This window comes from Artibeus jamaicensis, unplaced genomic scaffold, assembly GCF_021234435.1.
Source record: "Artibeus jamaicensis isolate MK-2021 breed Jamaican fruit bat unplaced genomic scaffold, CSHL_Jam_final contig_452, whole genome shotgun sequence".
In the NCBI taxonomy this organism is placed as follows: Eukaryota; Metazoa; Chordata; class Mammalia; order Chiroptera; family Phyllostomidae; genus Artibeus; species Artibeus jamaicensis.
The window spans coordinates 14,633,343-14,658,389 of NW_026521837.1; positions in this window are offsets into that span (position 1 = coordinate 14,633,343).

The following is a 25,047-nucleotide window of genomic DNA, read 5'->3' on the forward strand; positions in this document are numbered from 1 at the left end:
AAGTTGAAGATAATATCAAGATTTCTACTTTAAAGTAATGAGTGGGATTTGATGCGGGAAGGTGAGTTTGCATTATCAGCAGGCCTTTCAGCCATAGATCTCAGTTAGAAGGCTACGGGCATGTACCCAATCCTCATTCTAAAAAAGGGGATTATAAAGGAATTTGATTAAGTGGTATAAAATTCAGAGTAAACTTATGACACCTGAGAAGAAAATAGGACAGGTCAGAACTCTGGCAAACACCTGTGGACTGACATTTAAACAGCAGGCCCAGAATGAGAAGATGTCATGTTTCAAGAGGTGAAGGAGAACCAGGAGGAAGTCTCTGTTCAGAAACAGATAAAAGGAAATGTATATTTGGCAAATAAAGAAGATACCAGCTAAATGTACTTTTGAATCTTTCCAGACATTTTGATGGCTAAGTAGATTTTTAGCTAAAAAACAATACATCACAAAGTCTAACCTATCTAGTCAACAAAAAAATACACTTCGATATATTTTGGTTCATGAATTAGGTCACCAGGATAACAAAGGCTATGGTCTCATACACAATGTATTAAAAGTAAGGTATACATCTGAAGGAGGTGTCAAATAATACTTTTACTAAAGACATAATCTTTAAAATTAGATCTAAGAGTACAGTTTGAAGACTAAGGGAACCAGAAGTAGATTTTATATAGTTTTGACTTGTATCATCACTAATGCTTTTTAATTTTCATTGTAATTTTCTTTGCAAGCTTAAGTCATTACAATGCTAATGAGGTTATAAATATTAAAGCGTTATGGTAAAGCAACTCTACATGTGGAATAGCCAAACTTAATATATAAAAAATAGATTTTTTCCCAACGTTTGCAGGGTGTCTCATAGACAATTGCTATAAAAAGGTATATTTTTGTTATTGCTATATTCTTAAAAACTTAAGAGGGGAAAATATGTCTTTTGTTACATTAAAAAAGCAAACTATATCCAAGAAAAACAAACTTTACAAAATTGTTGTTGAGTTTTTGATGAGTAGTGAAGTTTTAATCTTAAAGATTCATCTTAAAAAATTAAACATGTATTTGCTATACCAGTACATGTTTCAGCTCCAAGGTTTCTCACAGTGATTTTCCCAGTAAAATGCCACATGGACAATATTGATTCATTAATAAGTAATTATAAGATAAGCCTAAATATATAATTAAAATTAAATATATTCTTGAAAGATTCAATAATTTTCAAACAATTTTTATAAAGGAATTAAAGTGGTTAGTAATGATTTGCACATTGAATTATTCTGCTCAAGTACTTAAATAATTAATTCAAATGATATATATCATGTAGTATTTCTTGAAATAGAACTTTGAGGGTCTGAATCTAAATAGTGATGGAAAGAAGTATATAAAAGTAAAACAATGACTTCAGACTACAAAGCATTCTTCCGCAGCAGATTGAGAGCTCACATTATGCTATTTTCTCTTACTCTGATAAACATATTCTTGACCTTGCCTATTATTGCATAAGAAACCACTGGTGAGAATTGCAGTTAGCACAGCTATGAAATTTTAATATCATCTTCCCTGTTACATGTTGTATGATTTTCTGTCATTACCAATGAAAATAGCTTGGATTGAGATACGAAGGCAGATGCCCTGACACATTAGATAACCATATACTGCTTAAAGGACACAGGAATAGTTTCAAAGAAGGGAAAGAAGCTTCACAAAGGTCCCATGTCATGTCATCAATTACCACTCTGTCATACTAATGACTAAGGAAATGCAGGGAGCAGTGACAATGGGAACATTCATCTTGTTCTTCTCTGGAAACGGTGCACCTGTATCCCACTGCACTCTGTCTTCTGCAACCTCCTGCCTCCCTGACTTTTTTTCCCCATGACAGCAAATGTGATCGTGAGAATGCAGCCTATCTATCATCCTTTCTTCCTGAAAGGCACCTTGACTGCAGTTAATGACTGTAATAAGACCAAACAACAGATACCATATCCAAAGTCCTTATATTCAGCTTCTTTGAGCATGGTCTCAATTGAGACAAAAAAAAAGGTTCAAAAGATTGCAGTGGAAAGGCAAATATTTTTGTACCATCTCACTTGATTTACTCCTATAGTTCATATCATATATATCTACCAATATTCAGATAGAAATCTGATTAAAAAGTAATGGGACTGAATTTCTTGTGTGGATTATACATCAAAAGCAATACACAGTAAACATACATCCCACAGTGAAAAGTTGAGATAAGTGGAGTCATTTTGATATAAAGCCAGAGAAGCCCTTCCAGAGAAACTGTTTGCACATCTTGCTCCTGAAACCTTTCAAATTTTCAAACTGAGTGAAATAAGCTTTGGATTGGGCCAAATCAACATTATCTTACAAACAACTGTTTGCAAAGGCAACAGAGACAGACATCCACCATGAGGACTGACGGTTATGGACTCTTTCTGAAGATAGAACCAGTGAGTAACCAGACATATATAGCTAAAGCATCACTCCTAACACTAGTAAAAATTTTTATTCATGTAATTATTTCTCTTCCTTTTAAAAAAAATCCTGGCCTTTACCCTGTAATCGGGGCACATTTTAGTTTCTCCCTAAACCTGTGCTTTGAATTGGAATTCTGCTATTTCAAATAAATGCCTCTTGCCTCTCACCTTGTCTTTTTATTTTTAGGTTAACACTACATGCTTATAAATTTAGATACCTAGTTATTCATAACACTTTTTAGACTACTACTACTACTATTACTATCATCACTACTACTTCTGTTGCTACTGCTGCTGCTATAGCAACATGCCAGGCACTGTAAGCACTTTCAGTTATGTTAATTGCCACAAAAAATAAAGCAGTACATTGTTGTTATCTCCGTTTTACAGAATATGTAACTGAGTCTCAAAGAAGTTAAATTATTTGCACAACTAGTAATTCCAAAGTCTTCCTTTACATTAGTGTTAGAAACGCTGTGGGGATATAAAAATTAACACAGCCATACCTCATTTTATTGCACTTTACAGATATTACATCAATTGTACTTAATCAATAAATGTTGTATGTGTTCTGACAATTCCACTAACCAACTGTTCTCCCTATTTTCTCCCTTCCCTCTGGTATCGCTATTCCCTGAAACACAACAATATTGGAGTTAGGCCAACTAGTAACTATACACTGGCCTTTAAGTGTTCAAGTGAAGGAAAGAGTCATACATCTCTCACTTTAAATCGAAAGTTAGAAATGTTTTAGTAAAGAAGACATGTTAAAAGCTAAGAAAGGCCAAAAACTAGGCCTCATGCACTGCTTAACCATGTTGTGACTACTAAAAAAAATTCTTGAAGGAAAGAAGATAATTAATGAAGGTGGCTACATTAAATAACAGGTTTCTAATGTAGATGAAGCAGCCTAATATTGGAAGAAGATGCCATCTAGAACTTTCAATGTCTGGCTTCTAACCCCGAAAGGACAGGCTGGCTCTCTTCTTAGGGGACAGTGCTGTTGGTGTCTTTAAGTTGAAGTCAGTGCTCATTTACCATTCCAAAAATCTTACGGCCTTTAAGAATTATACTAAATCCATACTGCCTGTGCTCTATGAATAGAACAACAAGTAGATGACGGCATATCTATTCACAATTGGCTTACTGGATATGTTAAGCTCACTGTTGAGACTACTGCTTAGAAAAAAATTCTTTTCAAAATGTTTACTGTTCATTTATAATGCACCTAGTCAAATAAGATCTCTAATGAAGATACACAACAAGATTAATGTCATTTTTATGCCTGCTAACACAACGGCCATGTTGCAGCCCTTGTATCAAAAAGTAATTTAGACTTTGAGCCTTATTATTTAAGCAATATAGTTTGTAATGCCATACCTGCCATAGATAGTGATTCTTTTTTCTCTTTTTTTAAGCTTTAAGTTTTATTTTGGCTTTATTTTTATTTGTAAATATTTCATGTGGTTATCCTTATGTCTTTTTTTTCAGCAAAAGGGGAATTTTATTTTATTATTTTTTAATATTTTTTTATTTTATTGATTATGCCATTACATTTGTTCTATTCCCCCCCTTTAGTTCATGGACACATCTCTCAAGTTCTTTAGATTCTATATTTCCCCAATATTCTTACCCTCCCCCATATCTATTTTCTATCTACTGTCTATGCTACTTATTTTCTGTACCTTCTCCCCCCCTTCTCCTTCTCCCACTTCCCTGTTGCTGACCCTCCACCTGATCTTCATTTCTATGGTTCACTCCTGATCCAGCTGTCCTCTTAGTTTGCTTTTGTTTTAGGTGTGGTTCTTAATAACTGAGTTTGCTGTCCTTTCACTGTTCATCTTTTTTATCTTCTTTTTTTTCTGAGGTAAGTCCCTTTAACATTTCATATATAAGGGCTTGGTGATGATGAACTCCTTGAATTTGATCTTATCTGAGAAGCACTTTATGTGTCCTTCCATTCTAAATGAAAACTTTGTTGGATAGAGCAATCTTGGTTGTAGGTTTTTGGTTTTCATGACTTGGAATACTTCTTTCCAGCCCCTTCTTGCCTGTAAGGTCTCTTTTGAGAAATCAGCTGACAGTCTGATGGGAACTCCTTTGTAGGTGACTGTCCCCTTATCTCTTGCTGCTTCTAGAATTCTCTCCATTTTAATCTTGGCTAATATAATGATGATGTGCCTTAGTGTGTTCTTTCTTGGGTCCAGCTTCTTTGGGACTCTCTGAGCTTCCTGGATTTCCTGGAAGTCTATTTCCTTTGCCAGAATGGAGAAGTTCTCTTTTATTATTTGTTCAAATAAGGTTTCCACTTGTGATTGTTCCCCTTTCCCTTCTGGTACCCCTATAATTTGGATATTGTAGCATTTATAGATGTCCCGGAGGTTCCTAAGCTTCTCCTCATTTTTTTTTTGAATTCTTGTTCTTCACCCTTTTCTGTTTGGTCATTTTTTTTTTCATTCTGGTCTACTCCCTTGCTTTGAGTTCCAGTTTCCTTTCCATTACTATTGGTTTCCTGTGCATTACCATTCATTTCAATTAGTTTAGCCTTCCTATGTTCCTCTAATTTGTGACTAAAATCCACCAGTTCTGTGAGCATCCTGATCACCAGTGTTTTGAACTGTGCATCTGAAAGTTTGGCTATTTCTTCATCGCTTAGATTTATTGGCTCTGGGGCTCTGAGTTGTTCTTGAGCCATGTTTTGATCTGTTCATGCCTGTTACGTATGAAGAGCGGAGCCTTAGATGTTCACCAGGGTAGGGCCACCCAGGTCGCTGGTTTTTGATGCTGTATGTGGGGGCAGGGTCAGATAGGGAGAAATGGCAGTCCTCTCTGCTTGCCCAGTCCGCCTCACCGCTCGCCCCCGCCTGTTTACCTGAGCACAAATGTGCAAGCCCAACGCCCTGCGCCACTGGAGCCTGCACGATCTGTCTCAATGCTCGCCTTTTCACTGGTTTATCTGCACGCAAATGCGCGACCGACCACAGATAGCCAGCCATGCCTCTTCCCTGTGTCCGCCCGTAGCTAGCCCACACCTGCGATCCACACCCTTGGCTGCCCGCTTGCCGCCTGGGTCAGGGGATCTTTTTTGCCTGACCTGCTCCGCTGCTGGCTTCGCCCCTCTCACTGGTTTAGCTGAATGGTTCATTATATTCAGACTCTGTATTGTTTGATTTTCTGTGTGGTTTGGTTGCATTTATTGTTGTTAAAACTTTATTATTTTTAGATTTGGTTGTGCGAGGACGCAAAGTGTTTCCACCTACACCTCCATCTTGGCAGAACTCTCCTATGTCTTTTTAAATATATTTTATTGATTATGCTATTACAGTTGTCCCATTTTCCCCCCTCCACCCTGCATATCCCCTGCCACCCACATCCCCCCCCCCCGCTTTAGATCATGTCCATGTGTCATACTTATAAGCTCTTTGGCTTCTACATTTCCCATACTACACTGTCTATTTTCCACCTACCATCTATGCTACTTATTCTCGGTACCTTTCCCCCCTCTCTCTCCCTTCTACTTCCCTATTGATAACTTTCCATGGGATCTCCATTTTTGTGGTTCTGCTCCTGTTCTAGTTGTTTGCTTAGGCTGTTTTTATTTTTGTCTTAGGACAGTGATTCTAATGGCTCTGGGCAAAGTAAATTGAAAATCTTTTGGAAAGGATTCACCATTCTAGATGTCATCAGGGACATTGGCTATTCGTGGGAAGAGGTTGAAACATCAACAATAACAGGAGTTTTAAAGAACTTGATTCTAAACCTGATGGATGACTTTGAGGGGGTTAAAGACTTCAATGGAAGAAGTAATGGCAGAAGTGGTAGAAATACCAGAAGAACTAGAATTAGTTGGAAGATGTGATTAAATCGCTGTAATTTCTATTTATTTATTTATCTAAATATTTTGATTGTGCTATTAGAGTTGTCCCAATTTCTTCCCTATGTCCCCCCCACCCAGCATTCCCCACTCCCTCAGGCAATCCTCCTAACTTTGTTCATGTCCATGGGTCATACATGTAAGTTCTTAGGCTACTCCATTTCCTATGTTGTATTTCACATCCCCATGGCTATTCTGTGACCAACAGTTTATATTTCTTAATCCCTTCACCTTTCCACCCATTTTTCCAAACCCCCTTCCCATCTGGTAACCATCAAAACGCTCTCGGTATCCATGTTTTTGTCTCTCTTCTTGTTGTTTGCTTAGTGTGATTTTAGATTCAATTATTGATAGGTATGTGCTTATTGCCATCTTATTATTCATCATTTTTATCTTTTCTTCTTTTTAAATAAGCCCCTTTAACATTTCTTATAATAATGGTTTGATGAGGATGAACTCCTTCAAAATTTTCTTGTCTGAGAAGATTTTTATCTGCCCTTTGATGCTAAATGATAGCTGTGCTGGGTAGAGCATTCTTGGCTGTAGGTCCTGATTTTCATAACTTTGAATATTTCATGCCACTCCCTCCTAGCCTGCAAAGTTTCTTTGGAAAAATCAGCCGAAAGACTAATGGGAACTCCCCTGTAGGTAACTTACTGCTTTTCTCTTGCTACTTTTCAGATTCTCTCTTTATCTTTAACCCTTGGCATTTTACTTACCATGTGTCTTGGTGTGGACTGGTTTAATCCATCTTGTTTGGCACTCAACAGGTGAGAAGTTACTCCTTATAGATGAGCAAAGAAAGTGGTTTCTTGAGATGGAATCTATTGCTGGTGAAGATGCTATCAAGACTGTTTAAATGACAACAAAGGACTTTTTAGAAAATTATAATTTCACTGATAAAGCAGTAGCAGAGTTTGAGAGGATTGACTCCCATTTTAAAAACAAGTTTTAATGTGGCAAAAATGCTATCAAACAGCATCACATTCCAGCCCTGGAGAGTGTTGCTCAGTTGGTTGGAGTGACATCCCATACACCAAAAGGCCACTGGTTTGATTCCTGGTCACGGCACATGCAGGAGGCAACCAATCAATGTTCCTCTCTCACACTGATGTTTTTCTCCTTCTCTTCCCCTCTCTCTCAAATGAAGATAAAAACTAACCTTAAAAAAAAACAGCATGACATTCCACAGAGAAATTGTTCATAAAAGGAACATTTAATATGACAAACTTCATTATTGTCTTATGTTAAGAAATTGTCACAATCGCCCAAATTATCAGCAAACACCACCTTGTCAATCTACAGCCATCAACAGTGAAGCAGTACCCTCCACCAGCAGAAAGATTATGACCCCCTGACGGCTCAGATAATGATTAGAATTTTTAGTAAGAAAGTATTTTTTCTTTGAAGTATTTTTAGACATAATGCTGTTGCACAATATACTACAGTGTAAACAACTTTTATATTCACTGAAAAAACAAAAAAATTTTATATGACTCGCTTTATCGATATTCATTTTATTGTGGTGATCTGAAACCAAACCTGCACGATCTTTGAGGTACGCTTGCACGCCATGTTTCTAACAAGTTACAATATAGCAAGGGGAGTAAGCAATACAAGAATGTCTACAAATAGCTATAACATAAGGTAATCATGTAATAAAAGTTTGAAGAGAGGTATAAAGATAATAGTCAAAGGAAAGCAATTTTAGGGGTGGATCTCAGGAAAGCATAACTGAGTTTATCTGAAGGAGGTCAGTGTGCATTTGGACTGCCTGGAGCAAGAAGAGCATTATCTTCCCTTGTCATGGGTGTGTGTAAGACACTAAAAGACTATAAGACTCGTGTTCAGATCCACTGGTCGGGATGGGGCAGGCAATTTGTCATTAGATTCTAATGTGCTTGTGTTTACATGAAAGAAACCACCACCTTTTTAACTTCTTGGGTGACCTCTATATTTGTATCAGTTTCAGAAATTGAACCTGATCAAAAACCTATACTGTCTACAATATGTCTTAATGTTTGATAAAACTCGTGCTTGTGATGTGTTCCAGAAATGAGTGGAGTATAGTCACAAGGTTTATTGTATCAGAAAGTAATCACGTAGGGGGAAAAACCCTGATGCATTCCATTTAACAAGCAAAGTTAAGCCACTTATACAGGAAAATTAACAAGAGAAAATGTGAGCCATTGCATACTTGATATTACAAGTGTGGTAAGTAAGATCAATTTCAAATGAATTTTATAATTTACAACTTTAAATGAAAAGGCAGGTATTTCACAACTAACATTTTAGCATGTGGTTTTTCTATAATAAATATTTATAGTTTCACAGACACAATTCAACAGCCCTTGGGATTTTATTTTATTTTATTTTATTTTAATTTTATTTATCTTTAGAAGGGAAGAGAAGGAGAGAAAGAGAAATATCAATGTGTGGTTGCTTCTGGTGCATCCCCTGCTGGGAACTGGTCCCTGCTGGGAACTGGCCTGTAACCCAGGCATGTGCCCTGACAGGGAATCGAACCTCGATGTTTTGGTTCGCAGGCCCATGCTCAATCCACTGAGCTACACCAGCCAGGGCGGGACTTTAAAAATAAATGATTCAATACTGCTGGAGAGATCTTTGGCCTTCATAGCCAATAGATTTAAAGAAAAATACTTATTTATGATAACTAGATAAAAAATAAACATGTATTTAACTTAACTATTTTTGTAATGATGCGCAAATATTCACTAGTATTTTCTTTGTCTAAACATATGTAATGACTTGCTCAGGGCTTGTCTTAAAGTAGCCAGAATCTTCCATTCTCTTAAGAGTCTTCATTATACTGTCAACTGAGGCTTGTAACCTCTGGCTTCAGGTATGTTTGTTTTTTTTTTAACCAGGATTAGATTAAAGAATATGAAGGTTTATATTGGTTCTCTTTCCACATTGACAGGGTCCCATAACTAAGTAGTGTGAAAAAAACTTAAGGGCAGAGACATATGTGATGCTTCTATCACATCCTGTATCTTTACTGTAGTGTGTAAAACATTTCTGGCACTTTGCAATATATGCACACATATTTTAAAACGTATCTATTGTAATTGTTTTATATAATCTAAATGAAATCTCTCATTCTGTGTTTTAAATTTAAATTTACTTGAAATGATTTAGCTCATCGTAAATTTAAAACATCAAGTACTTTATCACAAAATATCCATAAGGACATGGCATTGACCCAGTTTATACATATTGTAATGTATTCTGATAAAATCCTTCAAGTGTAAAATAGATATTCTTCTCTGAAGTTTCTGTTAATTGACTTAGCCACACACTGGTGATCTTTCCTTCTCTGATGTTTTCTGATGCTTATTCATACTGTTTTGTTTTATGTTAACCCAACGTTTGCTAAGATGTGGGGGCAACTTTCCTCGCAAGTCCCCCCATGTGTCACGGATGAGAGTAAACATGACTTGAGACATGATGTGATCTGCTTGGGGAGGAGAGGTGGCCATTTTCCCAGAGGTAAAAGGTCATGAGCAGTGGCCAGTTTCTCAGGAGAAAAAGGCCTTGAGCCCCTTCCTCCAAAGGCTTTTATTGGGTTGTAATACACAGGAATACAGTGCGTCAAGGATCAAACAATAGATAATATTTCAAAAAAATCTGAGGGCTTCAGAGTCTGAGTCAGGGTCTGTCAGGAACAGAGTTTTAGGGTTTCTTGCTCAAACCCTTAGCATATGAATGAAAGCACTCTTACTTAGCAGAGCAGGTTTCACAGGTTTATCAGGAAGTCTTTCTGATGCCAGATTTTCCCCCAGGACAGGCTCTAGCAAGACAAGGAGCTGCACCTCTCCCCACCAGGCTTAAGTGGATTAGAGCCAGGAAGTGCTTCTCCCCGAGAACAAGGGGACTCGGGCTTTGTCAAAGCCGGGAGGCAAGAGTCCATTGCTCTTTGCTGCAGCCCCCCGAGTCCTTCCATGATGGCCTTCAAGTGATCGTGTCTGGCTTAGGTTGCCCCCCACTGTGAGGGGTCTTACCCGTCATTGACTTCTGACCAAGCTTTGGGGGCAGGGAGAGGAAAATGAGGCGGCATTTGCTACCAGAGACCAACTTTGTCTCTTGTGACTCACATTCCAAAGGTTGTCCCTCACCCTTAGCCACAAGGGGTACAGTTACAATTTCTAAAACCAGGCAGAGAGGACCACAACATTAAGATAGGCCCTGTACCTCTAAATCAGACCACAAGTTCTTTGAAGGGAGGAGTGCCTTACTCTTTCCAATTCTCCTATGAATAGTAACAGGTCATCCACATAACAGAGGTTTATGAAAAATGTTAACATTTAATAATAATGAAAAATAGAAGAAAGAAGAAGAAAAGGGGTAGATGCAGGAATCTAGAAACTGTTATTATAAGAATACCGAAAACTCAAAATGTGGTTCATTATATTCAGAACATGGGAAAGTAGGACTGTAGCTGGTTATTTTGAGGAGTTGCCAAAACAGTCCCAACTGCTAAATAGTCATTTTTCACATATACGGTATCTGTTCAGAAAAAGTCCAACCATTGTTAATATAATAAGAACAGTTTGCATGACATTGATGTAACCTTGCAGCCAGAGAGAGTGGACTGGAATGCTCATGTGTGAACAATGACAACTTCACCATACTAGTCAGTGGGGGCGGTAGACACTGTTTAGTGAGCATGTGTACTATGTAGCCCTCACATTCAAAATGACTGAGTAGATTAATGAATCTGCAACACATTTTGCATTAAGCTTGAACATTCCTCCACAGAAACTAGTTGGATGATTCAGAAGGCTGCAGCTATGGGCAACTGGTGATTGGCAGCTTCATCACTACAATGTACCTGCTCATGCATCATGTCTTCTGCATAGTTTTTGGCAAAACATCAAATCACCCAGGTGACTCAGTCCCCCTACAGCCCAAATTCGGCACCCTGTGACTTCTGTCTTTTCCCCCAACTAAAATCACCTTTCAAAGGGAAGAGATTTGAGACCATCGATGAGAATCAAGAAAATACAACTGGGCAGCTGATGGCAATTGGAAGAACTGTGTGAGGTCCTAAGGTGCCTACTTAGAAGGACACTGAGGCATCATCGTCCTGTGTACACTGCTTCTTGCATCTTGTATCTTCTTCAGTAAATGTCTCTATTTTTTATATTATGTGGCTGAATACCTTCTGGACAGATATCATACTTTTCTGGAGTCCTACTTGAGTTTCATATTTTAAACAGAAGAGCATAATGGAAATTTTGGATGAGGGTATAGGGGGGATAAATAGTTATGGAAAAAATAAATTAATAAAGATAACCATTTAACATAAAAAGAAAGTTTCTAAGAAACCCCAAAACTAATTTGAAAGAATATATGGCCCCTACATTCTTTGCAGCATGACTTACAATAGCCAAGATTTAGAAGCAGCCCAAGTGTGCATCACTAGATGAGTCCACAGCTCTGGCATATTGACACAATGGAATACTACTCTGCAGTGAAAAAAAAGAAAAGTTTACCCTTTGCAACAGCATGGATAGACCTGGAGAATATTAGGCAAAGAGTAATAAGCCACTCAGAGAAAGACAAATACCATATGATTTCACTCACACGTAGAATCTAACAAGCAGGCTGACCTAAAAAGCAAACTAGAGACAGGTTTATAGATAGAGAACAGGCTGACAGCTTTGGATAGGGGAGTTGGTGGGTGGCAGGACTGAGGAAAAAATAAAAAGAACTCATGGAAATGAACAACAGTGTGGGTTGTGGAGATGGGCGTGGGTGGAAGTGGAAGAAAGCATAAGGGTGGGTAAATGGTAGTGGAATAAATACAATAAAAATAAACTGTGAGAAAGAAAGGGAGAGAGAGAGAGAGGGAAGGAAGGAGGGAGGAAGGAAAGGATGGTTCTGAATGGCCTGTAATCAACCCCTTAAACACATCCAGAGCTCTGGAATGAGCTGACATTCAACTTTCCCTAACTTCAAATGATCAGTTCTGTCCTTTTAACACAGACTGCCTGCAACTACAAAATCCTATGTTGCTATTAATGACATTGTCAGTTTTGAAGAAATTAACCAAAGCAGGTATTCATTCATTGTCATATTTAAAACAGTTAATTTTTCCAATAGTTGTGATCTAAATCTTAAAATTAAGATGTTGTATACAACCATTATTGATATATTAACCATGAAATACATTTAGGGGAAATAGAACACAGTAAAAAATATTAGATTACAGTGAAGAAATCTTTAGTTTTATACCTCAGCACTGCCACTAACGAACCATTATGACCTAAGGTAAATTCACTCAGCCTCTTGACCTCAACTGTCCAAACTGCATATTGGTAGTGTTGAAGTATACATTCTCCAAAGTTTCCATGAAGTCTGATTTTCTATGATTTTTAAATTCACTATATTTACAAATATGGGAGCAACTTGTTGAAAATTCAAGGCCTGCCACTTTTAAGAAATGACTTGAGTTCCACTAAACCGATGCAGTCAAAGGAAAGTAAAAAGCAAACAAACAAATAAAAAAGTTCCATACTCCCTATTGTTAAAAAGAGATTCATATCTGGTCAGGCCTCTGTGGACTTCAAAGCAACATATCCCACATTTGGATGTGCTGCCTTGCACTGATGTGAAGTGCTGTCTCCTGAGTACGCCAGTAATAAGAGGAGGTTCTCCAACCGAAACCAGAGCAGTATTTTCTCCTTTGCTCTGTTTCATTACTGTCAATAAAATTGACAATGCATTTGTTCATGTCTGTGTACATAAAGCCAGTTTCCTTCTAAACACCCCTTATGGAGTGCCTTCTTTGCACTATAGAGGCTGAAAACTAAAGACATGACCAGTCAGACTTCTTAATGTTAGGGGATCTGGATGTCCCAACAATTAAATAAATGTACACATATCTGATGGTAGGAACATTGAAGTGGAGGCTGTTATTTCGTGCTTAGCTTTGCTGACAGACATAGCTAATATATGGAGTTTTCTGCTGCAATATGCCAAGGTCCGTTCAGTAGCTTTATGCCTGTCAAGTAGCAGTTATGGAGTTACTACAGCCTGCTGACCAAGGTACCAAGTGCCAGTCACTAGTTTCATGGATGTGGAAATGTGTGCAGCAACCCCTTCTTCCCTGCTGGACTGTACCACCGTGTTCTGCAAGTTATTCCCAGTAGTCCAGCTTGGAGTTCCCTCTGCCAAGTTTTCCAACAATGTTATAAACCCCTTATTCCCTGTATTAAATTATTTTTTGCCAAACCAAATTGATTCTTTTTACATCTGAACATGATATGATATATCAATATTTTTAATGCTAATACTAATAAAATATAGAAAGCAGGGGAAGAAAGGCAGGAAGGAAGGAAGGAAAAGGAAAGAGGGAGAAGATAGTATGCACTAGATTAAAAATCAATAAAACTTCAGCCCTGGTTTCAGCACTACCACTAAATCATTAGTGTGACTTTGCCAAATCACTTAAGCTTTCCAGACCTCAGCATATCAACATAAAATGACAGCATGAAAGGGTATATTCTCAAAGGTTTCTACACGTTCTGAAACTCTGTGCCTTGATAAATTAATTAAAGCTAAATTGTTAGTTGTACCGCCACAAGGTTTTTCAATCTATGGCAAATGACTTGTTTTCTTTATAATGAGAACAGACAAAAACCTGGATTTCAAAGTTTTCTGATGATTTCTCTCATACCTTAGTAGTTTCATTAGAAAGCAAGAACAGGCAGTGCTACTTGGAACAAAGAGATTGTTAATTACTCATATGAAAACTTTATGAATAAGAGAACTTTATCAATTTAAATCCATAACAATGTTAGATTAGTAGTTCCCTAAGTTTTTTTTTTCAAAATTAAAAGTATGAGGTAAAACCAAGTTTTCTTGAAAGTCAATTACGGAAGCATTTTAGTCAATGTGAATATTGTCCTAACTCAATACTCCTAACAGGCACTATTTGCTCATAAGCAATAAAATGTTGTTTGCAATGAAAGATTCTTACCTACTTAGTAAAAATGCTTTAAAGTAATTCTTAAATGGTTTGATGCATTGAATAGTTGAGTACTATGACATGGCATTTACTGTTTTTTAATAACTGTACCATTTTCTTAGCAGATGATGCAGAACTGATTATAGCTAGTGTAACAATTTAATCGCGAAAAACAAATGAAGACTAGGTTGTAATAGCCTGACTGATTTTTCTATGGTTTACAAAACCAGACTTAATAATTGTCTTTAACGCTTTTGAGTGTGTACCTGTATTCTTCAAAAGATAGTGTTGCAGAGATCCTTAATTGGTTTTCATACTCAGTTTTTAACTGGGCCTCATATTTGAATGTGGCCAGGTATCTGTAGGTACTGGCTATTAACACATAAAAGGAATTGTTTAAAAGTAATTTTTTGTGGCAAGTTTAGAGATCTTTACTTCAAAAGGAGAGGTTATACCCTTTCCTTTCCCTCCTTCTGGTACATGGAACTTGATATCTGAAAGGGTACTTGTACCCAGGAGGATGAAGACCACATGGCCAGCATCACTAAGTAGTAAGCTGGTTGAAGTCCATTTTCTTGGTGACTTCACAGAACCTCTGCATAAGCCCTGAACTGCCTACCTCTGTTACATGAGAAAGGAAGACATTTCCATAGTTATTTTTAGTTTTCTTTTGTATGCAGCTAAGCCTACTCTTAACATAAGCATTTTGTGAGATTAGGAGTTAGTTTTAGTTCCCATTAAATGCATGTATAAAATTTCTTAAAATCTCATGAAAATAAATATTTACAGGGTCTGACAAAAAATAAGCTTGCTTGAGTGTGATTGGTAGGGTAATAATCTGGGTGTAATAATTTATAGTTTTAATTTGAACATTTCACCTAAAATGGCATATGGTGTGCCTGAGTGTGATATTGTTATGTTACAGAGTTACATGCTTGTGATTTTGTAAGAAAAGATCTTGCAATAAAAAATGGGGCTTTATTTGTGCCAGACCTTGTATATACTATTAGGTATTGTCCTTTGAGGGGGAAACTATATAATTGTTTTTTTTATTTTTTGTGAATGTTGTGATTTATGTGTGAATATACTGTGAACAAAAAATAGTAAATGGAAATGCTAGGTATTATAGGAAGTACATACTTCAGAAAAATCCAGTTCATTTTAACCGTATGTATTTAACACATAATTTAGAACTCAAAGTGAGTTCTTTCTTTCAGCTTTCTAATGGAAACCACTATGAAATAGTGCCAGTGATGAGCATACAGAGCTGATTAATAACTGTACACACACTAAGTTAAAGAATTCTCTACTAACATAGAAAAGAAACTGAAAAACGATCCACTTAAAAGAAAGTTAACACACAAACATTTTGAAATGATTTATATTTAAGGACAACAAAATTCAAATTAAATATTCACTAATAGATTAGGTTATACATATAGGAATAGCTTTTTAAAATGGTGCTTACTAATGATTTTTTAAAAGTGTAAACAATGTAACTAGCACTTCCTCTCTGCCAGGCAGCATATGCTGTTTTCATAGCCCTAAAGTATCCTTTCCAACAGCTTCTATAATAATCCCATTTTAAAGATGAAGAATCTGGGTCTCAGTTCTTCTCTGAATGAGAGAAGTGGGGAGAGGGTGGAAGAACTAGTGGAGCTCTCATGTCTTTGATCAGAAAAGGTGAGCTCCTAACCATTATGCTGCACTATCTATAAAGACAATAATAACAAGATATAATATATGTAGTATTCTCTTTATGCCTTCCCCACCTCTAAGATCATCTTGCACGTTGATGATAAATAAATACTAATTTATTTACCATAGATGGGTAAATAGTAATTTAGATAAATTACTATTCGATAGATAAATAGTAATTATAATCACAACTATAATAGGAATTTGGTTTTAATGAATGTACCATATAAAGTTTCAACTAATGTAAGAATTCTTAAAAATCTATGATTTGTGAGTCTCCTTAAGTATGTCTTTACATAACCCTTTGTTAGGATGTTGGCATCTGTTTTCATTCAAACTGGTTATTTTCTATTTGACTCTGCATTTACAGTAATACAGTAACTATTATAGCTGTATTTCCTGGAAAAATATAAACCCAAAGAGAAGCCATTAGTGCTGATGGAAGTAAAAAGGAAGTGAAAAGGTCTAAGAAAATTATCATTCTTAAGTAAAAAACACGTTAGATAATGTTCAGAATGTTGAATTGAGCAGAGGCTCTGACCTCTGATTCAATCGGTTCATTTTATGTTCTACATAGAATCAAGAAAAGAAAATGTATTAAAATGTTTCAGGAAGTATTCTAGCCAGTGCAAAAAAAATAACTTTTATAGGAGAAATTATAGGTTATGGTGGAAATCAGTAAAGTTTGATTTCATAATAATTTTAGCTGCCCAGAACATAGTACATTTTGTTTCCTTAAATTAAGTGTAACTGATGTCATGAGACCCCATAGATATTCCATAAACTGGGTTCTAAGTTTAGGATTTAATTTTTAAAGTCTCTATTTCTATGGAAATGATAACAGACGTCCTTTTTGCATGTTTCTAGTGAATTGGAACATGCTGTATAAGCAATTACTTTTGTTAAAGCCATGACTATTTTTTAAATTAAATCAGAAGCCACACCTTCACTAGTTATCATCTTCATTTGAGAAAATCTACATCTACCGCTGTGTTGAAACAGCCTTATATAAGAATTATTTAGAGATTTATGGTGTGGTAGAGTTGTTCTAATATTGTTTAATTCATTTGTTCTGTTTATATCCCTGTTTAATTTCTTTTGCAATGTAACAACACAATCACAGAATGATCTGCAGCACCATTACCAACTTTGCATTGGCAGATAGAGTTGGTTGTACTGATATCATCAACATTCTAACTTGACTCAAACAACCAGCTGAGTCTAGAATCATCTGAATCAAATGCTATTGTTCTAAATGACTGCTAATAATAAAATACTTGTTCATACAATGTGATAGAAAATGTTCAGGATCAAATCCCCAACATCTTCATAATGTAGATATTTGTTAAATGCAGACACTTCACTTTACCACATTTCACAAATTATACAGGCAGTATTAAGCTCTCCACCAGGAATCTAAAGATGTTGTAACTTCAAAAAATGTCATTTATAAAAGAATGTGGGTAAAAGAATCAAATTATAACCTCAAAAAGTGAATGATTAATCCACCTTTACCATAATCATGAATTCACAGATGCAAAATATCTCAAGAATACTTTATTCATGAGGAGCAATCAAACCATATTTAGCTTTTATATTTTTAAAATCTGAATTGAGAAAACTGAGCATTGGTTAGATTCTTCTTGAGAATCTTATTGATTCTCAATAGATGTTCTGATAGTATTTGCAGGTACTCTTTTATAGTGTGAAAACTTAGATGTTCTGTAAGATGTTCCTTTCTCCTTGTTGAAATTATATCTAAGTTTCTGTTACTTTCTATTTTTTCTACATTTTAGATTTCTAATGCAAATTCCATAAAATCTAAAAATATTATAAAAATTAGATTACAAAGACAACCATGTAATATTCCAGCTTCCTATAACTATAGGAATAGTACTAAACTAATTCTTCAATACTGATGCACTTTGCATAAGCACACAGAAGAATTCCACAAATAATGATCAATGCTCAGGTTTTTTTGACCCAGATAGCACTCTTTTACTTTGTTATTTTTAATAGGGTCATGGTTTTTAATAGTAATAACTAACACTATATAGTCAGTACGATTGCTTCTAAATTACTTTAAGCATATTAACTCGGTGAACTAAATTAGCAGAATTTGGTAACTAAGTCAGTGAATCTTCACAACAAACATAAAGAAAGCATTATTGTATTCATTGTCATTATCATATGGGTAAACAGAAGCAGAGATACCTTAAATAACTTGATGAAAGTCATACAGGTTTCTGTAGTAAAACTCAGATTTGAATACTGGAATCATATTTTGAGTCCTTGGGGCTGATACTCTTAATTTTACAATAAGAAAATAAAAATTCAATCATAAAAAGAGACAATGACAGTGGACCAGAGTAGTGGGGACCACAGCAACTAGAGAAAACTTAATCCTTCGAAAGGGACAGCTGCTAAGCAGCTCCAGCCAGCCATTGTCATACAGAAATGTACTAGGTCAGAATTTCATTTTATCCTATTTACAAGCTAATAAGCTAGCCAGTTACTATTTCATGATTCTGGCAAACACAGTGAGATTTCTGAGTCAGAAACAAAGAATTTCATTACTCCGGGCACAGCAAGCAGCATAATTATGAGCATATTTTTGTCAGTTCCCCTTCCTTGTCTCATTAGGATGTGTCCTGGCCCAGATTTAAGATGTGTGGTTTCTAAATGATGCATGCATAACTACTTACACAAAAGAAAGCTATTCAGTCACTAAAAATCTCTACTTTATATACCTATAATTTCATAGATTAAGTGACATTTTCCAGACAGCCATGACTTATAAATCAATAAAGTTCAGACTTACTTATGATTAGCAACCTTGACAAACCAGGTACCTCTTGCTGATCTGCACTCCATAACTATGGAGTGGAGGTACCAGCACTCCATAGTTATGGACTCTGGCCCTGGGGAATCCACCAGAGTGAGTGCCTGGATGTTTTTATTAACACGTTTACAAAGAGATCTCAATAGAAGAAAAAATTATATATTCATATTAATAAAGGCACAAAAACACTTGAAAAAATCCAATACCCATTTATAAAAAATTAATTTAATTTAATTTATGCTCTTTATTTCAGTATGTTAGAAATAAACAGAAAATTTCTCAACTTAATATAGAACATCTGGAAAATATACCTGCAAATAACTTTATACTCCATGGTGAGAAACCAGAAGGTTTTTCCCTAATATTGCGAACAAGAGATGGATGTTCCTGCTTACTACTCTTATTCAATATTGTGTTGGAAGTCATAGTTAATGTAATAAAAAAATAAGTAAATGAATACTGTTTTAAATGAAGGATATGAAATTATCTCCATTGGAACACAATTTTTTACCTATGTAAAAAAGCCTAAAGAATTAACAAAAAAAATTCTTCTGAAATTAGTGATTATAAAGCAATGTTGTGAAATACGAAATTTACATTTAAAAGTCAATCATTTTCTTATATATGAGTGAACAATAGAATTAAAAATTAGCCCTGGCTGGTGTGGCTCAATGGATTGAGGCTAGCCTGCAAAACAAAACATCACAGGTTTGATTCCCAGTCAGGGCACATGCCTGGGTTGTGGGCCAAGTTCCCAGTAGGGGGTGCTCAAGAGGCAATTGCACTTCAATGTTTTTCTCCATCTCTTTCTCCCTCCTTCTCCCCTCTAAAAAGAAATAAAATCTTTAAAAAGAGTTAAGAATTTAAAACACCACTATTTAGAATTACCCCGAAAATCAACAACTTAGATATATATCTACCAAACATGTATAAGATCTATACAAATAAAATTCTTTTTAAAACTACTTATTGTTGTTCAATTACAGTTGTCCTCATTCTTCCTCCATTACTCTCCTCTGCCCTGCCCACCCACCATCTCCCACATTCAATCTTCCCACCCATTATCTTTGTCCATGGGTTCTTTATACATGTTCATTGATTTGACCCCTATTTCTGTCCCCTGTTACCTCCTTTCCTCCTGCCCTCTAGTCACTGCCAGTTTGTTATTTATTTCAACGTCTTTGGTTCTATTTTGCTTGCTTGTTTTTTTGGTTAATTAGGTTCCACTTATAAGTAAGATCATATGCTATTTGTCTTAACCTCCTGGTTTATTTCACTTAGCATAATAATCTTCAGTTCCATCTGTGCTATCACGCAGGGTAGTAGTTCCTTATTCCTTTCGGCTATGTAGTATTCAGTTGTGTAAATGCACCACAATTTTTAACCCACTCATATACTGATGGGCACTTAGTCTATTTTCAGCACTTGGCTATTGTAAATAACCCAGCTATAAAAATTAGGGCGCATAGGTTTATTTGAATTGGTGTTTCAGCATTTTTAGAGTATAATTCCAGCAGTGGAATTGCTGGGTCAAAAGGCAGTTCCATTTTTAACTTTTTAGGAAATTCCATACTTTTTTCCACAGTGATTGCACCAGACTGCATTCCCACCAACAATGTACTAGGTTCCCCTTACTTCACAATCTCGCCAGCACTTGCTATTTGTTGATTTGTTCAGGATGGCCATTCTGACTGGTGTGAAGTGGTATTTCATTGTGGTTTTAATTTGCATCCCTCTGATGACTAGTGATGCTGAGCACTCTTTCATATGTCTCTGGACACTCTGTCCTCCTTGGAGAAGTGTTTGTTCTGGTTCTTTGCCCATGTTTTAATTGGATTGTTTGTCTTCCTAGTGTGGTGTCATGTGAGTCCTTTATATATTTTGGAGACCAAACCCTTGTCCATATCATTTGCAAATATACTTTCCCATATAGTTCATTCCCTTTTCAGTTTGCTGATGTTTTCTTTAGCCATGCATAAGCTTTTTAATTTGATGTAGTCCTATTTCTTTATTTTTTCCATTATATCCCTTGCTCTAGGGCAGAGCTGTCAAACTCATTTTCACCAGGGGCCTCTTCAACCTCACGGTTGCCTTCAAAGGACTGAATGTAATTTTAACTCCTTAACAGTTAAGGAGTAATTACATTTATACAGTCCTAAAATTATTTTGGCCTTTTGAAGGCAATTGTGAGGCTGATGTTTTCCCCAGTGAAAATGAGCTTGGCACCCCTGCTCTAGGGGACATATCAGTGAAAATATTGCTGTGTGGAATATCTGAGATTTTTCTCCTTATGTTCTCCTCTAGGCCTTTTATGGTATCATGACTTATATTTAAGCCTTTCATCCATCTTGATTTTAGTTTTGTGTATGGTATAAATTGGTGGTCTAGTTTCATTTTTTTCATGTACCTGTCCAGATCCCCCAACACCATTTGTTAAAAAGGCTAATTACAGTCCATTTTATGCTCCTGCCCACTTCGTTGAATAACAATTGACCACAGAAACATGGGTTTATTTCTAGGCTCTCTATTCTGTTCCATTGGTCTATGTGTCTGTTCTTATACAACTACCAGACTGTTTTGATTACAGTGGCCTTGTAATATAGTTTGATATCAGGTATTGTGATCCCTCCTACTTTGTTCTTTTTTCTCAGAATTGCTATTCAGGGTCATTTATAGTTCCATATAAATTTTTGAACTATTTGTTTTATATTTGTGAAATAAGTCATTGGTATTTTAAAAGGGATTACACTGAATCTATAAATTGCTTTTGGTAGCATGGACATTTTATTGATGTTAATTCTTCCAATCCATGAACACAGTATATACTTCCATTTATTTGTGTCTTCCTTAATTTCTTTCTTCAGTGTTTCATAGTTTTCTGAGTATGGATCTTTTACCCCTCAGTTAGATTTATTCCTAGGTACTTTATTTTTCTTGTTGTTACAGTAATGAGATTTTCCCCTAATTTTTCTTTCTGATGTATCATTATTGGTATACAAAAATGTCTTCAATTTCTGAATATTGATTTTTATTCCACTGTTTTGCCAAATTCACTCATTAGGTTGAGTAGTTTTTAGTAGAGTCTCTAGTGTATTCTCTGTATACTATCATGTCATTTGCAAACAGCGACTGTTTTACTTCCTCCTTTCCAGTTTGGATGTTGTTTCTTTCTTTTTCTTGTCTGATCGATGTGGCTACACCATCCAATACAGTATTGAATAGAAATGGTAAAAGTAGATGCCCTTGTCTTTTTCCTGATTTTAAGGGGAAAGCATTTAGTTTATGCCCACTGAGTATAATGTTGGCTGTAGGTTTATTATATGTGGCCTTTGTTATGTTGAGGAATACTCCTTCTACTCCCACTTTGCTGAGTGTTTTAATCATAAATGAGTGCTGTACTCTATCAAATGCTTTTTCTGCACCTATTGATATGATCATGTAATTTTTGTCTTTCCTTTTGTTTATGTAATGTATTATGTTTATTGATTTACAAAAATTGTACTATCCTTGCATCCCTGGCATGAATCCCATTTGATGATGGTGTGTAATCTTTTTAATGTATTGCTGGATGTGGTTTGCCAACATTTTTCTTGAGGATTTTAGCACCTATGTTCATCAGAGATATTGACCTGCACTTTTTCTTTCCTTGTTGTTATCTGGTTTTGGGATTGCGATGATGCTGACCTTATAAAAAGTGTGGGAGTCTTTCCTCTTCTTGAATTTTTTGGAATAGTTTGAGAAAGATAGAGGTTAGATCTTCCTTATATTTTTATAAAATTCTCCTGTGAAACTCTCTGGTCCAAGGCTTTTGTGTGCCAGGAATTTTTGATTACTGCTTCAATTTCACCAGCTGTTATTGGCCTATTCAGGCTTTCTGCTTCATCTTGATGCAGTTGTGGAAAATTATATGTTTTTAGAAATTTGCCCATTACACCCAGGCTTTCAAATTTCTCGGCATATAGTTGTTCATTGTGATTTCTTACTCTCCTTTTGTATTTTTGTGGTATCAGTTGTAATTTCTACTCTTTTATTTCTAATTTTATTTATTTGGGTCCTTTTTCTTTATTTCTCAATGAGTCTGGTTAAAGGCTTATACATTTTGCTTATCTTTTGAAAGAATCAGATCTGGATTTATTGATTTGTTTAATTTTTCTTTTAGTCTCTATGTCATTTAATTCTGCTCTGATATTGATTATTTCATTCCTTCTACTTGATCTGGGTTTTGTTTCTTATTGTCCTTCCAGTTCTTGTAGATGTAAGATTAGGTTGTTTATTTGAAATGTTTCTATCTTTTCTAGGTAGGCCTGTATTGCTGTGAACTTCCCTCTCAGGAATGTCCTTGCTGTGTCCCATAGGTTTGGGGCTGCTCTGTGTTCATTTTCATTTGTTTCCAGAAACATTTTAATTTCTTCCTTGATCTCATTGTTAATCCATTCCTTGTTTAGTAACATGTTATTCAGTCTCCATGAATTTGTTTTTTTCCTTGAGGTTGGTTTCTAATTTCAGACACTGAGATCTAAGAAAATACTTAATATGATTTCAATTGTCTTGAATTTGTTGAAGCTTGTTTTGTGTCATATCATATGGTCTGTCTTTAAAAATGTTCCATGCACATTTGAAAACAATGTGTATTTTGAATCTTTGGGGTGAAAGGTTCTATATATATCAATTAACTCCATTTGATCTAGAGTGTCATTCAATGCCACAATATCCTTGTTCATTCTTTCTTTGTCTATCAGTCGTTGATAGTGGGTAATTACTGATCAGTAACATAGCCTTAAGCTATAATCAATATCCTGGTTTAAACACCACAGGGTAGGGCAGTATAATTCCTGTGAGCAAGACTATTGCTTGCCCTCAGGCTGATGTCACTCAGAGGGGAATGGTCTGCCTCAGCAAGATGGCTCCTGCAGTATGGGGTATGACTTAGCACTGGGATCCTGACTGCTGCTCTCTCACTTCTCTCCCCAGAGCCTCCATTCCCAGTCTCTTGTCAAACATCTCTAGTTTGCTCTCCTCCCTCCCACCTTTGCTGGAGCCCAGGGTAAGTGGCTGCATATGGAAACTTATGCATGGCCCTTTAAAAGGCTCTCTGTTGTCTCCAGCCATCTATCTCTGTCAAAGAGATACCCTGTTGCTTGTTGCAGCTGGATGTTATCTGTGTACTTTTTGGGCTCTGGCCCTGTAGGTTGGGGCACCTAGCTGGGGGTTTAGATACCACACTATTCAGAGGGATCTCCCCAGCTGCTTAAATATCCCTCTGGCACTTCAGCTGCCACCCATGGGAGACCAGCTAGCCCTCTTGTGTCTCCTCTGCACTCCCTACCAGTCACATTGTGCTGAAGTGGTTTCTTCTATCTGTCCATGGTTATAAGGCTTCTCTCCCATTATTGTTCAGTTGTTTATTCCAAGATGATTTCTCCACAATTTAGTTGTAATTGCAGATTTGTCCTGGAAGGAAGTTAGGGGAACTTCCACCCATCTTGGATATCAGAAATCTACAAAATTCTAATAAAAAATTAAAGCTAATAATAAATAAGGAAGTATCCCAAGTTAACAGATAGAAGGACTTATTATTATGAAGATGCAGTTTTTTTCAAAGTGACCTATAGTATGGACGGATTCATAATCAAAACATGAGAAAGTTATTTTATGAATATTAAAAACATAATCCTAGAGTTTATACAGAAAAACAAAAGACCCAGAATAACCTAGACAATACTTGAGAAGAACTAAATCAAAGGACCAACATTACCAGGCTTTAACCATAATTGTCAGAGAAATGCAAGTTAAAACCATAATTAGATATCATGCAAACCTATCATCAATAAATCCACAAATGACAAGTGTTGGTGAGGATGTGACAAAAAGGGAATCCTCACACACTATTAGGAGTGCACATTGGTGCACTCACTATGGAAAACAGTATGGAGTTTCCTCAAAAAATCAAAAATTGATCTGCTTTATGTTCCATAGTTTCATTTACTGGGGATTTTCCCAACACTAATTCAAAAGAATATGCACCCTTATGTTCCTTGTAGCATTACTTACAATAGCCAAAATATGGAAGCAACCTGAGGGCCCATCTATAGACAAGGTGATAAAAAAGCGGTGGTACCTATATACAATAAAATGCTAATAAACCCTTAAAAAAGAA